General features: G+C 38.7%; 1 protein-coding gene and 1 long non-coding RNA gene across 5 annotated transcripts in view; one reads left to right on the plus strand and one right to left on the minus strand.

The window, feature by feature from the left end:
* Positions 1-17097, plus strand: part of LOC146458607 (uncharacterized) — a 184841-nt gene that overhangs the window by 23420 nt on the left and 144324 nt on the right. The window lies entirely within an intron of this gene.
* Positions 1-17097, minus strand: part of LOC146458608 (uncharacterized) — a 39544-nt gene that overhangs the window by 21275 nt on the left and 1172 nt on the right. Inside the window, exon 2 of one of the 4 annotated variants that reach the window (XM_085090452.1) lies at positions 14795-14854. The exons of 1 other annotated variant lie outside the window; for it this stretch is intronic. The gene's annotated coding sequence lies outside the window, so the exon portion shown is untranslated. Of the gene's footprint in view, positions 1-445; positions 471-14151; positions 14303-14794; positions 14855-17097 lie in introns of those variants that run through there. 2 more of the 4 variants (XM_085090455.1, XM_085090457.1) reach the window with 2 other exon arrangements.

Consider the following 17097-nt stretch of genomic DNA (forward strand, 5'->3'; position numbering starts at 1 on the left):
TGAAACGCCTTGTTTCGCTAGTTTGTTTTTACAGCCAGGAGACTTCACCCCTGAGACTTTACAACAAGCTCAGTCAGACCAAATCTTTCCGAGGACTTCGGAGCTCGTCAGTTCGTCGACATTGATCAGTCATTGGCCGTTTTTATACTAGCGGACGCATTATCCATATGGACGAACTTGGGCAAGCATTTGTTGTTCGTCTGGTTATTCGTCTCTAGTATAAAGACGGGCACAAGACGCATTATCCGTCTGGACGAACTATTTTCCGTTGTGCGTCGTTCAAGACGGACAACGGAAGATAATTCGTCCAGACGGATAATGCGTCCCATGTCTAGTATAAAAACGGCCAATACGAACTCTCATTTTTTCATCAACGCTAACGAACGCGCTGCTTCACTACGCCTGTAATTTCCTTCGAACAAATAGTCTATCAGTGACAGCTTACCGTCTTATGAAATTCTGCTGTAGCTCCGGATCGGAATATCCAGCCAAAATTACACAACACGGAACAAGCTAGTAGTACAAAGGACACCGCAAACGGAACATGTACGCAGTTGTGCTTTTTACAAATTGTGTACGCAATAATTAATCCCACTAAAGGGGAAGTAGAACGCAAACTTGCTGTCATTTCTAAACCCAAAAATGTTTGCCTGTCAGCAGAAACAAAGAAATAATTGTCAAGTTTGTTGTAAATTATCACCCCAGTGCAATAAAACTGTCGACTCGAGTTCCTCTGGCCAGAGACAGAGTAGGTCGGAATGGATTGAAACTTGAAAAATCATTAGGCCAACGTTTTTCTAGTTTTTGCATTTTTGTTTCCAAAATGCGCTAGAACAGATCACGAGTTGTTCCTTTCAAGAATTGAGTTGATTTCTTTCCTCTCGTCATTCTAGAATTATTTGGCAGCTGATTTCATCATTTTTAACGAAAGATACCAAAAACCCCATGATACTTCCTCTTTAATCCCTATTATTAGACGAAGTCAACGAAGTTCTCAATGAATACACTTAGTACCGTGACAGCTGTAAAAACGATGGCTAACAAGTTTACATGAAAAAGCCTTTTGTTAGTAAAAGGTATTCAACTAAAAGGCAAAAACACGAAGAGCGAATTTGGTTTTTGAGCGATGCTTGATATATTCCTGAAAACAGAGAGCCCGAGGATATTATGACTATCACTGCTCAATCTCGTACCCAGAGCCTTCGTTACCCTTGTCCAGCGGAACGGGAAACGGACGCTCTGGCAGAATCCAAAACCGGAACCACCAAATCCTGGTTCCGGTTTGATTGCGCCTGCGTGAGGTTTGATGGAAAAAGAAAATGGCAGCTGCTATTGATCACTTTCATTGTGCTTTAGAGTACGCTTTAGAGAAGTTGGGCAAAGCTGAGCTTTCTCTGAAAGAAGCGCAGTATGAAGCTTTAAAAAGTGTCGTGTTTGAAGGAAAGGATACCATTTGTATACTTCCTACAGGATATGGGAAATCGCTCATATATCAGCTTCAACCGCATGTATTTGACTTTTTTCTGTCAAGTGGAGAAGATTCTTCATCGATTATCTTGGTATTGCCCCTGAATGCGTTGATGCAAGATCAAATAAATAGGCTCAGAGGACACTTAAATGTTCGGATTCTCAAGGATCATCGTAACTATTTCAAACAAAGACCGGAATGTTGGCTTATATAATATAAGCGCAATCCATAACACATGCGAGTCATGAAATAAAGGTTGTTATCAATTGGATTGGACAACAGAATGAAGAGATAAGTAACAAAATGACTTTCACGATAACCAACATTAATTATTTCTCTCCGTCGTTCGAATATATGATTTCTTTCATATATGGTCATATATTCTCGTATCACCAGAATGAAGAGAATACAAAACTCATTGGATACAGTTCCTGCTTGGTAGTACATCTTATAACTGGTTATTTACCTGAGCCAACTGGGACGTGCTGTTTTGAAAGTTCTAGTAACGTCATCGATTGGCATAAATATATTTCTTTTCCAGTGCGGCGTCTTTCCACAGCTGCTTCAGAGTGACCCGAAACAACCTCCGGGTGGTGCAAAAATTACTTTTATGCTGAACCTGGCACGATGAACAGGGCAGACAGCCATCTCCGATAAATTCGTTAACTTTTAAAAAAACGCATTCTTGCCAAAATCAATTCTACTTTCAACTCCGGAAAATTTCAAGGACTTATTGTGATGCTTTGTATGCTTGTTACACTGCTTCGGAGTGGTTTGACGGAAGTTGAGAAGCTAGTGCATTCGTCTCCGCCGCAAATCCCCGCGCAAATCCCACCGACAATAGTCAAAAAACATCGTTATTCTGTATGTCTGTGAACTTGCCCAACAATCAACTCGGTTTTAGATGTAATGTTATAGAGATATGGATAAGTAGATTTGTTTATTTAGAGAACAATGCAATATTTGCTTCTCGTGGGAACAGTTACTTCCGATTGGCTATCGAAGGATTATAAAGCTTCTCATCCTTAATAGAATTAATCTTAATTGTTCCAGGTTGTATTGCTATCAAGCTATTTTCTATTTCTTCAGCAAGTTAATCGGGAAATCTGGAACATCGTTAAGTAACACATTTTAAAATATGAATTTGTTATTGTAGCCAAGTCGCTCGTGCGTGACACAGATTAGGGAGCGAGTGAGATTTAATTTTATCTTTTGTTTGTTGTGGTGTTTGTTGGTTTGTTGTACCCGTGTAGAGAAAACAATATTTAACATCAATATATTTTTTAAAACGTTTTAAGCGTTGGAAATAGTTTAAAGCCTTTTTTAGACAAACTTTGGCCGAGGAGTTAATTTATTCTATTATGCCATGTTATGTAGAGTTGTAGATTTCAATGACGCTGAATTGTAATTTTTTCAAACTTTGATCAGCGTTCGTGCAAACGTTCTTCTAGATCCTAAAGATTAAAAACCAGGCACCTAAAATTCAATGACTGTACTGTCTTTTGTCAAAGTATAAGTTGATTTGAGTCACCGCAGGTCAGCTTTTTTTTCTCGCTGAATTTGGATTATTTTGGACTTTTGTGTGATAGTGAAAAGTGTTTCTACTTCATCGGAGCTCAGTTGCGCCTCAGTTCGCTCACAAACGAGCAGAGATGAAAATAATTATTATGTTTTGACTTAGGAAGAATCAATGTATTTAATTGTACTAAAGAAAGATTCACAGCTATGTTAATGTCTGTGCAGCGAGAAGCTGGAAAGTGTAAAATTTCGGGTTCTCGCCTGGTGAAATGCGAGCTTCGGGTAGAGTGACCGTTTTTCGCGTTTTTTTTTTTTTTTTTTTCGCCGTTATATAAAATATTTCAAAAACCTAACCTTATATCTTTTACATACTTACCTAGCTAAGGCCTTCAAACTAGCAAAGTATGCGCGAAATCGATTTTTTTAACCGTGGCCACGATTTCTTTGATTTTTACTGACATTTACTCTTACCCGGTAAGCGCTATTAAACTTCCGTCTGATTTTGCTTTTACTCCGTATATATAAATGCGGTGGTTGTCAACCGCATTACAACAACGATAGCAATTTTCTTTCCTTTTTTTTTCGCAACTTTCGTGTAAGTCGTGTCGGGAGTCGTAAACTCCGCTATTGCCTCATATTTCAATTTCGCGCCGAAAAATAGTTTCCGGTCCGTGAAATAGACATGCTTTTACCAGCCAATCAAAGGTGGCCTCATTTGGATTAGCCCAGAGGTCCGCGTTCTTGGTGCTGACCAAAAGAAAAGCGGGCTCTGGGGACGAGATTGATCACTGCTTGGTTACAAGGTCATAAGTACGCATGCGCCTTAGTTTCGTCTGTGTGGGAAACTCAGCGGAAGTGACATCGGTGGCGGAAATGAAAAACATCGGTCTCCAGAGAACAGGTGGAATAACATTCGTAAAATAACTGTCTTTTCGTGATCGTACTGAAGAGAGAATATCAAGATAATAGCCTGTCAAAACCGCGCGTTCTCCTCTCCCCTCCCCTCAAAAAAATCCTATTTTTGTGTCGACGGCTTCTAGAGAAGCGTAGACACTATGTCATCGGGGTTGAGTGAAAGAGTGAAAGAGTGTAAGAGTGTAAATGCCACAGGAATCCCAGATGGAATCCTATCGAAAGCCGACGCTAATCCTCGACTGACCGAGATCTAAGCGATTGTATTTCCGGAAGCCGAGGTATGATCATCAATCGCTCGGTTACTGTCGTTTAGGAGACGGAGCACGAGGTCGTTCGACGATACTTCGACGGCGTTATATCGATTGCGACGTTAACCCTACGTCTTTACCATGTGCTTTGAGAGATTTGGTAAATTTTATTCCTGTTGAAGGTGAGTCTAAGTGTATTTTCTACAATGTTTTCGTCCTATTTCGCATCAATAACGGAGCACAGCTTTCTATGCATTTGTAAAGTATTTATTTCTAAAGAGTTTGTCAGGTTTTCTTCCGGTTTGAGGCGATTTTATGCCGGCAAAAGAATCATTCAGTCGAAGGATTTTGATGCCAATGTCCATGCGCATTCAGTTCCCTCTGCAGTTTAACGCGTTCAATGTCCGTTTGGTCGTCGCTCGATCACGTGTAACCCTTTTCAAGGGTCAAATTCCCTACGGGGAGCTAATAATCTCTTTCGAGAGATCGAAAATTCCTTTCGGGGAGCGAATAATCTCTTTCGGGAGAGCGAAAATTCCTTTCGGGGAGAAATTTATAATCCCCTTTGGGAGGCAAATAAATCCAGTATTGTTCCTAGCGCTCACTTCGGGAGACAATGTACTACCTCGTTTTGGAAACTATGAATAAGGCCATAACAAGTCCTGTATTTGTTGAACAAAGACATCTAATTGAGAGAGTAATACTGTATCTCTTAAAGAATGATACTTGCCATTCATAAGTTCAGTATAGATTAATAGTTTCTGTTGCATTTTATGCCTACGTTTCAGATTAGAACTTTGCTTTCAGTACTTTATGTTTAGAACTTTGCTGCATTGCTTTCAGTACAAAGTTGTGGCTCATGTTGTAAGATTATATAATATATTTTTTATGTTAGAATAAAGTTACAGTTCTCTTCATACAAAATGTTTGTGGTAAACGATACCTCTCATCATCATCATCATCATTATTATTATTATTATTATTATTATTATTATTATTATTATTCTGGCAGAGCTAGTCGCAGCGAAGAAAGGAGAGAACTACTGTCTCTTGGATACGTTCTAAAGCCTCCTTTGCCATCCTTAGGTCGGCTTTACTCTGTCTTAGAGGGTCAAGAACAGTTAGAAGAGGAATTAAAAGCAATGTTCGAGAAGCGGACTTTGAATTAGATAGATGTCTCGCCAAAATCTAGGTCCTATAATTTTTATACATACTTTTTCTTTTTTTATATAATATAGTTTGATGGTTTATCGAATACTTTTTAAATTTAAGTAATTGAATGTAATGATTATGTAAATTATTATTATTATTATTATTATTATTATTATTATTATTATTATTATTATTATTATTATTCAGAATGTGATCATATCAGTTTTTATAACAAATGAAAATAGCTTTTTGTAAGTTAATGACTTTTGATTTTTCCTTTACTTGTAAATAGCTTGGAATATGTTAATGTGAATTAGAACTTTTAACTTGTAAATAGCTTGGAACATGTTAATAAAGATTATTATTACTAATAATAAAAAATATATTATTATTATTATTATTATTATTATTATTATTATTATTATTATTATTATTATTATTATTATTATTATTATTATTATTATTATTATTATTATTATTATTATTATTATTATTATTATTATTATCAGCTTTGTATTCGAGCCAGCCTTGATCACAGTCGTCCTTTCGGATAATATCAACGTCACTCGTTGAGTTGAACAGGAAGACGGGCCAAGCTGGGGCCCGTTTTTATAGAAAATCCCGGTAACTAACAGAGCCTGAAAACTGTTTTATGAGTATAATGCAGCAGATCCAGTGTTTACTGATTTTGAACATACAAGGTCCATAATTTTAAGCTCCTTATTTGCAAGTTTCAAGGTACCTTGTCAAACATTTGAGCATTCTCGACCAAAACACAGAGAAATCTTTGTGACAGTGAAGAAAAACTTAAGGCACATACAGCTTATTTGAGGAACCGCCGAGTCGAATCTTCCACGTTTCTCTTTATCTTATTTTGTTACGAAGAGTCGCTTCATCTTGAGTGCATTTGAATTACTATACTGAATCGACGATTGAGGAAAAGCAAGAACTTCATATTAAACTATGACTTCACAGGGTTAGATACTAATACGAACATGCCTCATTTCTGCAACAAAGTTATCAAGGGAAAAACTGAAACTCCTTTTTAAACTGGTCAATCTCAGGCGAAAGTACGACTAGTTCTTATTAAATAATTAAGAATATCCCTGAGAAATCGGGAGCAATATCGTATGACACGACCTCGTCGGCTAAAAACAGGTAGCATTTAGCAAGATTGAACAGGATACTTGTTTCAATAGTCAACAGATTGAGAACAAAGCACAGTTTTATTGCAAAAGAGCTGGCGATGGTGTTCATTTGTTACATTCTTCTCCCGACACAGCAAATGTAGTAATACGTATATCGTAGAATATCAGCTGTGTACAGAAGACGCATATTGAGTGCAATAACTGCAAGTTTCAATCACTACATATTATGATTATTCTGAACTCTATCACTATCTCGGTGTATTTATTGCCGGTTGATATACCATGAAATACGGATTAGTTGTTCATTAATTATTTTAAAATGTTTTTCATAAGATGTGTAACAACTGAATATGTGATTTCCTCTGTGCGCAATATTCAACACTCACAAACAACAAACGCTACCAACAAATACACCCCCTACTTCACTTGCGTTTTACCTTTCTGATTTTACGACGCTTTTTGCAAAGTGCTTCGACAAGGAACTTGCTGCCTTTCGAGGCTGTCACAACGTAAAGTTAGTTTGCAAGATTTGCATGTTAAACTTGCTAGCTGCGTAAACCGCAGACCATTGCTTCCCTTTTGGCACTCAAACGCTCCTGCCTTACCAGCTAGTATCACATCGACGTGTGAATTAAATGGCTGATCGCTGCTCTTCGCAAGCGTAGTCTGGCTTTTTCGCAGATCAAAGTTCGTGTCCTTCATGTCAGGGGCACGTGATCTTTTTACATCATTCATTAAATCACGACCAAAAAAAATATTGAAAAGTGCATACCAAATAGAAACAATGACACGCATTCTCCGTAAAAAAGAACCGTTGCCATTGATACCAGGGAAAGAAAATCTAATTAACAATTGTAGTCACTGAAATAGAGGTAGGAAAAAAAATGGATATTACAGGGCCATAAAGCGGCGAGGATGAAGTGGCATGATCTTTTTAGTTTAAAGAAAACCTGGTAAATAATTTTGCACTTTACTTCTGATCACAAATTGGCGAAAAAATCCAGGTCCCGGTTGTTCAAATTAAAGCGCAAATAAATCGCTATCCAGAGGATAGAATGTACTCCAACCAATTCATTGTGTCCGATGGATAGCGACTTATCCGCTGGATTAAGTTTTCTGCTCTTTGAACAACTGGGGCCAGGACAACAGCAAAATAGCAAATTTATAGCAGTAGTGTTTAACCAGGTGGACGAAAACACGATTGTTAAGCATCGCAAATGGGTGTTTAAAGTAACTTGTTATAAACTTTCCAGTCCCTCGTTTAGTCCGGCAAAGTAGCTTAAATGAATCAGACAGCAAGGAATCGAATATTCACACTAAGTGAATCAGCCATATTCTCACATGGATCACTGTAATGATCTGTTAAACGATAAGAACAAAATAAGTAAACGTGTAAAAGCAAGATATAACCAAATATTTGAAAATATATTTCGCTAGCGAGGACTCGAACCTCAGTCTCCTGCATTAAAGGCAGACGTGATAACCGCTGCACAACAGACGAACCCACAGTTGAAGGGGCTGAGTAGCTAGCAATAACAAATCTTATTACATCACTAAGATCAAGGGGTCGGCGACTCGCTCAATCAGCTTGGAGAGTTTGATTTCGCTTACGATCGACTAACAGCGACCTGAGTATATTCCGTTGCCGATGAAGCATGCTTCTTTTCATGTTTACTTACAAAGTAGCTTAAGGTGATTCCGCTGAAAAAGAAGGAGTATTTAAAATTGTCTAAGACTTGGTCCAGTTCATGACTATGTTATCAGCATTACAAAAATGCAATAAAAAATGGGGGTCACCGTGCTCGTTTTTGTGCAACCTGGATGGCTATTATAGTAAATAGATGACCCACGAGGTTTATATTAGGAACGCTAGTAATCAGAAAAGGAACTATCATTTCTAGAAAAATTAATTTCTTGCATTAAAATATCGAAGCAGTTCAACAAAATTTACTTTAATCTTACACAACAAACTATTTTCATTGAACTGGAATTAAGATTATGAAAGAAATTAAAGATTTTTCTGCGTGTGCACGTAAGCAGCACTACCTAAATACGTGCTTTTTAAAGCATTAAAATAAAAATATCTCAAAGTAGAGTATTAAACTTTTCTTTAAATCGCTATATATAGTGGTCAACCGTATGACATTTAAATTGATGCATTAAAAAATGGGGGTCACCGTGCTCGTTTAGAAGAAAAGGACCATTTACTTTCCTGCCGAGCTTAACCTCAAGGAAATCCCGTAATGTTGTGCGTGCGCGCGATCGTGCGCGCGCTAAATGACGCGATAAATTATGCGCAGCAAGGATGCGCAATGCAATTCGATGGAATCACCTTAACCCTATCGAGGGGGGATCCTGCATGCCCGCGGTAACTGTGCTCCTCAAAAACATTTTTAATATGTGAGCAAACGCTATGAATCTTCATGACTTTTTAAGGAAATTTATTTTTCATTCGGTCGGTTAGTGCTTGTTACGAAGGCAACCAATTTTTGACTGGCACTGTTTTTTGCCGGAAAATGGAAAATCTTTTTATTAAAATCCGAATCGCAAAAATAAAGTACTTTCTTCATAGGTCGAAAAAAATCGGTCCTTTATTATACCAATAAAAAGATCACATGGCAGGAACAAACGTTTCTTCAAAACGTTGTGTATACATGGAAGACTAAAAACGCGCAGATAGATATATCAAGTCATATTTAGGTGGTTATTTTAATTCATTTTGTTTAACAATTTAACTTGAAAGCTGTGGTTTCTAGTTTTTATACCATCTTTGATGAGAAATATTATTTACATTTTTCTATTTTTTCCATTATTTCTGTAATTAGGTTTAAAATTTTAATATTTGTAAATAATTACGTATTAGGCCTGGGGCAAACGTCGAATCTTAGTCGAACTTAATTCGTCGAACCTATTAATTTTGAAATAGGCGCATGAATGGTGCGACGTTTGCCGCAATTAAGTTCGACTCAAATTAATTTGTTCGACTCCAGCAAAAGTTCGACTTGCCAAGTCGGATAATGCGACAGTGGTTCGGCGTTACAGCAAACGCCGTCCTAAACACGCGCCGAACTCAATTCATAAATCATGCAAATTACAAAATAATTGATTCAAATGTGATGGACTGCGCAAACGTCACAAAAATACCGACTCCCCTATCTGCCAAACGCTATTTCCCCCCCCCCCCCCCCCCCTGACGAGCATGCGCTGTACAAAGAGAATTTTTCGCGACCAGAAATGGCGAGCTATCGAAAGTCATTGCTGACATCGCACAGCGTGGTGGAAATGTGTTTTTCGTGTTTCATGAACACTAAATATAAATGATTGAAATGCGAATTGCCTATTTGAAAATAAATGCTCAGTGTTTGAGCCTTCTCTTTCTATTTTTCGCAATTAATTGCCAAAGAAAAGCCCGACCAGCACTGTATTTCGGCATTTCGCTAGCAAGTCCTAGCAATAACTAGCCGCGCATCGAGTGAATAGGGACCTTACGAATGCAAGACGGTGACGCAAACGAAAACGTCATTTGACAGTATAACTTTATTTCATTTGTGCTACTTCGCGATTATTTTAACTCATTCAACTTGTACACAAACGGCAAACTACCCAGGAACCAAATTGGTAGGAGTACCGTTCAAGTTAAGAAAGAAAATTAAAAATTCACTCCCGTACGTGGGTTCACGTTCTCCACAAAACCTTGAATTTGGTCATTTGACATTGTTGTTTTGCAGAGGACCATGCAGAAATGTACCAAAATGTAAAATGCACGTGCAGAGCGATTGTTTTTGCTCATTAAGCCTTTTGTGTTGTGGCGTTGTCGTCGCCGTCGCCGTGGTGTATTCGTAAGGTCCCTAATTGGGGGCTTCACACTAGAGATTGTAAGTATAATCTAAGGCCTGGGGCAAACGTCGAATCTTAGTCGAACTTAATTCGTCGAACCTAATGATTTTGAAATAGGCGCATGAATGGTGCGACGTTTGCTGCAATTAAGTTCGACTCAAATTAATTGGTTCGACTCCAGCATAAGTTCGACTTGCCAAGTCGGATAATGCGACAGTGGTTCGGCGTTACAGCAAACGCCGTTCTAAACACGCGCTGAACTCAATTCATAAATCATGCAAATTACAAAATAATTGTTCAAATGTGATGGACTGCGCAAACTTCACAAAAATAGCGACTCCCCCCTCTGCCAAACGCTATTTCCCCTCCTGACGAGCATGCGCTGTAAAAAGAAATGGCGAACTATCAATAGCCATTGCTGACATCGCACAGCGTGATGGAAATGTGTTTTTCGTGTTTCTTGAACACTAAATATAAATGATTGAAATGCGAATTGCCTATTTGCAATAAATGCTCAGTGTTTGAGTCTTCTCTTTCTATTTTTCGCAATTAATTGCCAAAGAAAAGCCCGACCGGCACTGTATTTTGGCATTTCGCTAGCAAGTCCTAGCAATGACTAGCCGCGTATCGAGTGAATAGGGACCTAACGAATGCAAGACGGTGACGCCAACGAAAACGTCATTTGAAAGTATAACTTTATTTCATTTGTGCTACTTTGCGATTATTTTAACTCATTCAAATTGTACACAAACGTCAAACTACCCAGGAACCAAATTGGTAGGAGTACCGTTCAAGTTAAGGAAGAGAATGAAAAATTCACTGTGGCATGTTCACGTTCTACATAAAACCTTAAATTTGGTCATTTCACATTGTTGTTTTTTAGAGGACGACAAAGAAATGTACCAAAATGTAAAACGCACGTGCAGAGCGATTGTTTTTGTTCATTAAGCCTTTTGTGTTGTGGCGTTGTCGTCGCCGTCGCCGTGGTGTTTTCGTAAGGTCCCTAATAGCACGGGGACACGTGCTTATTCCCGTGTTTCACGAAGTGCAACTTGTGAATTAGGGTCTACGCAGGTTCGACGTTTGCTGCCACACTGGAATTAAGTCGACTTTTTGTCGAAACTATTTTTAATAAATTCGACGCGACTTCGATTCGACGTTTGCCCTAGGCCTAAGTGCACTTGAAACGTACTTGGGTGTGAAGGGGTAAAACCTACCAACTTGAGCTTTACTTGGTGACCATGGAAACGTTCGTAGTTCAAAGAAGCCGAAGTACGCGGCCAAGTATGGCAAACACCACACTTGAGAACGTGCTTGGCCAATGGGAAAAGGGAAACCAACTGAAAGCCACATGCTGCGGTGCCAGGACAGATAAACATTTTGCCGTGAACTAAAATTAATAAAAAAAAAAAAATCCAAAATGGATGGCTGGAGATACGCCTCGCAGTTTGAGGACTCCAGGAAAGTCGATACAAATAGTTAAACTTACGATCTTATTTGAATTTCATCTTTACAGACAGCCTGAACCATCGATTTTCAGTTCAGAAGATGTCGCCTATTCTTTTGTTTTGTTGCCAAGTACTTGTAAACAATGAAGTACCTATGCATTTCCTGTAATGTTAAGACTCTCTGAGTCAAAATTAAAGACAAAATAAAGAGTAAACAACATAAAACGTTTTTCCGTTGCAAAGACTCCATGATTTTCCGGCGAGCAGTCGCATTTCTGATTTTACCGCGAAAGATGATTGACAGCTTGTGCTTCAAGTGTATACTTTGTCACCAGGTGTGAAGCCAAGTTTTCTAAAGTGCGACTTGGGATTTTCAAGTGCACTTGAATCAAGTGCTTACTTGAAACTAACTTAGCTTGTTGTGTGAAGCCAACAAATAGCACAGTGACACGTTCTTATTCCCGTGTTTCACGAAGTGCAACTTGTGAATTAGGGTCTACGCACGTTCGACGTTTGCTACCACACTGGAATTAAGTCGACTCTTTGTCGAACCTATTTTTATTAAATTCGAAGCGAATAAGAATCGACGATTGGCCTAGGGCTAAGTCAGCCTTTAGGCTGCGAGGTGATTTTAAATAAAAACTATCAACTAACTGTCAACTATCAACTATTTGAAGGCTCCGATAGAAAATAGTCCGAAATGACGTCCACGCGACGCGCGAGAGGAGGAAGAAAACGCGTTTACATCCACGCTTCGAGCTGGGATGTGATCGTGCCTCTTTATTGCGGGCCATCCGTTCGAACATTTGACTTTTTTCCATTCAAAATGTTCCACGATTAAATGCCTCTTTCTTGGGTCGACAATTAATTTGACAAACACTGCTAAATCCCTTTATTGTGATATGAAAGTTGATTAATAGACCCGTCGCCAAATTTAAATATTTTTTAGTCATGCAAATCGGATACACCATACAAAATAAACAAACCAAAGAGCTGTTGACATATGGAAACGCGTGGTTTCGATGCCCAGGCTCGATCATCCTCAATCGTAAACTGAACTGTTACTGTTAGTAGAGACAACCCAAATGTACATTTCTGGGGAGGAGCCTGCGGGTGACGTGGTGGTGGGGGAGGGGTGGGGGGAAGCAGAGGAACAAGAGAGCCCAAGTCGATTATTTCCTACTAAAGCAAAACATTTTAAATGACAGGCATGCAAATTTTAAATCAGAACTATCTGATGCATGACAAATTAATCAAAATAGGAACAAAACATACACATCAACAATATCACAGTGAGGTCTCGAAAAATTACTTTTCTAGCGTACCGCGCGCTGTGCCCGGAGGGGGAAAGTCGGTTTTTGTTGGCCATAACATTAAGCTGCATATTTTCTTCAAAATTTCCGTAACCCCAAGTGATATTTCAGTTTGCACAGAGAGCGTTTCGATCTTAGGTTAATTCAGGCGAAAACTGCTAATTTTCTGATCCGAAATTCGCCGCGCCAACTTTTTCCGAAATCCTTTCGGTCATGAAATTTCACCTGGAAATGTTTTTCGAACTTTTTATATATTCGGTAGCAATTTTAATTCATTGTCCTTCTCGCAGTCGGAGGCCGCTTTTCAAAGGTTATTAGTATTATTATTACTACTACTATTTTTAGAGCAAGGATGTATAAATACAAAGTTCTGTGTTGTTGCCACAGGCGTAGACTTCTGTCATCACTGGTTTTGTTGAGCGGTTGACACCTTAACAACGGAATTTTCCAGGAGTCGAGATTGTGGCGAAACTAAAATAATTTATGCCTAAAGGGTAAAACTAAACACACAAGACTCGCTCTTCAAAATTATACAAGTTTCGCTTTCATGTCACTAAGGAATTTGGCATAATCTCGAATCTTGCGTTAAAAGTATCCCTGGAGCATTCCGCGACCAGTTAATTCTATCTGGATTCTGGACAGGTTTTGCTGTCTTATCCGTAAATCGCAAATTGAGAAAATAAAAAGATCTCTAGATTACAAATCGATCGCTCGGCATTGTACTTTATATAACATTCTGGTTGTATTCCCCAACGACCACCGAAATAAACACAGCGATCGAAGGGCTGCACTGAGCTGAGAGGATATTTTCACAAGGAGCCGTATCAATAAATTATAAAGCACTTGTGCCGATCGATCAATCGGTGTTTGAATATGAAATCGGCCAACACGACCGCCCCGCGTAATTCATATTCAAATACAATGCGCTTCCCAAATAATTTACAGTAAATTTGCCCCCGAATTGTGACTACTGCTGCAACAGTACGCGCGGCCCACCGGTGCGTGGCAGTTCAAATAACGAAATTTCGTTCGGTGAGCGAGATGCACAAGCGACCTTTGACTTCGAATGCATCAAAAGAAAGATAAGAAAAAAAAATGACGTACTTGGAATTTTCAAGGGATTTCTTCAGTCATACTTCGCTTTGCTTCGTTTCTCATCTCAGTGTTAACATCCTGGCCACCTTCGTTGCAACACTAAAACCGACTGCAATGTCAAGCTATCTTTTTTCTCACGTGTGCACGTTTTGAGGCAAAATGTTCAATGACGTATTACTGACCTACGGTTTTCGCCGACCCGATTTGCTAATGATGTAATGTTCCTAAAATTGATTTGTTTAGTTGCGTTGTGTTTTTGTTGTTGTTGTTTTTTTTTTGTTTTTTACGGTTTGAATAAATTTTAATAAATCATCTTTCATTTTCACGCGTTCAGTGCCGACGAGCGCTCAGCCACGCGATCAGTGGTACTGAGTATTTGCATGCGTGGCAAAAAGCCTGCGCGCTGTGGAAAAATTAATTATGGCAGCCAACCCCCTCCCTCACCAAAAAAGACAAATACAACAACCGCAACTGAAATTTTCATGCCTTTCAGAATTATCAAAGGATACAGTCATTACTTTTTTTTATGATATTATCTTTAATTATGCTTTTATTCAATAGTCTCCCTCGCAGCCGTTTTTTGGGCTGTCACACAGGAGCGTTGCGTGACAGCCCAAAAAACGGCTGCGAGGGAGACTATTTATTCACTTACTTGTACTGAGGAATCGTCACAAACGCTTGCTATGATTATGTTCAAATTTTAGTTCGCTGCCTGAAATCAAATGGGACGGTATCAATTATTCTCAAAAGGAAAAAAAAACATACAAACTGCCGGCGTATTATTATTATTATCATTATTATTATTATTATTATTATTATTATTATTATTATTATTATTATTGTTGTTGTTGTTGTTGTTGTTGTTGTTGTTGTTGTTGTTGTTGTTGTTATTATTATTATTATTATTATTATTATTTTTTAATTTTTTTATTAATTTTTTTTCAATGTTTTGTTTGATGAGTAGCATTGGAAGCTCAGCTGCAATAACACGAAGCGGTCAGGTCCGAATCGATACAGGGACAGGAAAAATTAAAGCCCTGCACAACGACAACATTCCTCTTAATCGCTACCCCTTACTCCGAAATCCAAAAGTCTTTCGACCATCCACTCGCCCCTGGGGCTGCGGAGAAGACTTTGGAGCCGATGAAAAACATGTATAATGATTTGTCAAAGGAAACTAAAGATGCCGATAATTTTAAACTTTTTAAAATGGAAATCCATAAGCCATTTCCGAGTTGCTGTGAACCTCATTATAAGATATTGACGGCAGACTGATCCCAACGGCGTAGGAGACGAGCTTGATAGAATAATCAACAAAGGCTAGAATAACTGAAATATATTTGTTTTAAAAGACTTTTCTTTTCTTTTGACTTTTCTTTTTCGTTCAGCCCCCGAGGAAGGTTTGTATTGCAAACCGAAATATCGGGCAAAAGTTTGGGTTTTTTTAAACAAATATATTTCAGTTATTCTAGTCTTTGCTGTTTATTCTATCAAGCTCGTCACCTCTGCCCGGCGGTTGGGATCAGTCTGCCGTCAGCATTTTGTATTTGAAATAGGTCTACAAGTGATCCGGCACCACTCATCGGTTTGTCGCTGTGGAATTTCGGATTTTATTGTATTTTTTAACCTCATTATAGCCTGCAGAACGGGCGTTATTTAGTTTATTATTATTATTTTTTTTTTTTTTGGCGTTTTTTAGGCGAGCGGACGCAAGCGCGAGTCATAGTGTTCGTTCATCTGCAAACAAAACAAATTTTCATTTGAAAAGCTTTACACTTTGCGATACTCCCCTCCCCCCTCAATAATGTTTCTCGCAATTCTGCGAATCAACATTCAGAGAGCACTTCACGGTGAAGAGATCCATCCTAAGATTCCTGACTATGACTGTGACGTGGGTGGTCGTAACTTTTGTGCGTCTTCCAGGGTCCCAAAGGGTTAGGGGATGTAGTCTCCGGGCCGAGATATCTATACAGGGATCCAAGACACAAAAATTCGGGGCTCTTGGGCTCGCAGAATCAGAAATTTTTGCAAAATTTTAAGTGCCCTAAAAGACCCCCCTCCCCCTCCCCCACTCAAGACCCTGGGCCCTCGATATAACGAGCCACCTTGGCACTTGGCTCTTCCGTAAATGACCTAATTAACGCCCTCTCTGTAATAAACGCCCCATCTAAGCAACGTCTCCTTCAAATTTCATTTTTTTTTTTTAACGCTTCTCTCTAATGAAGGCGCCTCGCCCCTCTAAACATTCAGCGAGGCTACCAGTGAAAACCCCATAGCCTATCCCGGAAAGGCATAAAAAAAGCACAAGTTTAGTTTAGTTTATTTATTTTGCCACACCACAATCATAATGAAAACAAAAAAAATAGAAATAGATTTAACAATGGCGAGGAGCCCTAAAGGAAACTATGAAGCTTATTATAAGTGAAACCTGCCGGTTTATTCATAGGGTTCCTTCTAAAAAAAAAAGGTTTGCGAAATCGCATCCTGTTCAAGCTATTTCAAGTTCAAAGTGATGATGTTCTTTATCTTTTATACTAAGAATGTCAGTTTGAAAATTTTCGATTCTAACCGCCTGGTCGCGGCTTCCTTAATATTTAGTCGTTAAGTAGTTCAAGGCCTGTACATTGAATGATAGCTGTTGATGGTTCTGTGTTAATTCAATTCAATGATTCGTTGCAAAAGGCATATCTGTACTAGATCGATGACCTCAATCGCCCAAACACATTTTTGGGCATCACAGATTCAGAAATTGATGGGGCTAATGAAGTCAATGGCCAATGTACCTCTGATAGACGACGATTTGGACATCGACATTGCAAACTAATGGAGTTCACTCCTGTTTTTTCTCTTTTGATATTTCTTACGTACAGGTAATATAACCTTCACGGTTATGGTTGAAGTTCAGTGTTATAAAAATAAACGCCTCTCCGTAATAAACGCCCCTAAAAATTGATA

This window comes from Pavona decussata, unplaced genomic scaffold, assembly GCF_977016875.1.
Source record: "Pavona decussata unplaced genomic scaffold, jaPavDecu1.1 SCAFFOLD_232, whole genome shotgun sequence".
Taxonomy (NCBI): Eukaryota; Metazoa; Cnidaria; class Anthozoa; order Scleractinia; family Agariciidae; genus Pavona; species Pavona decussata.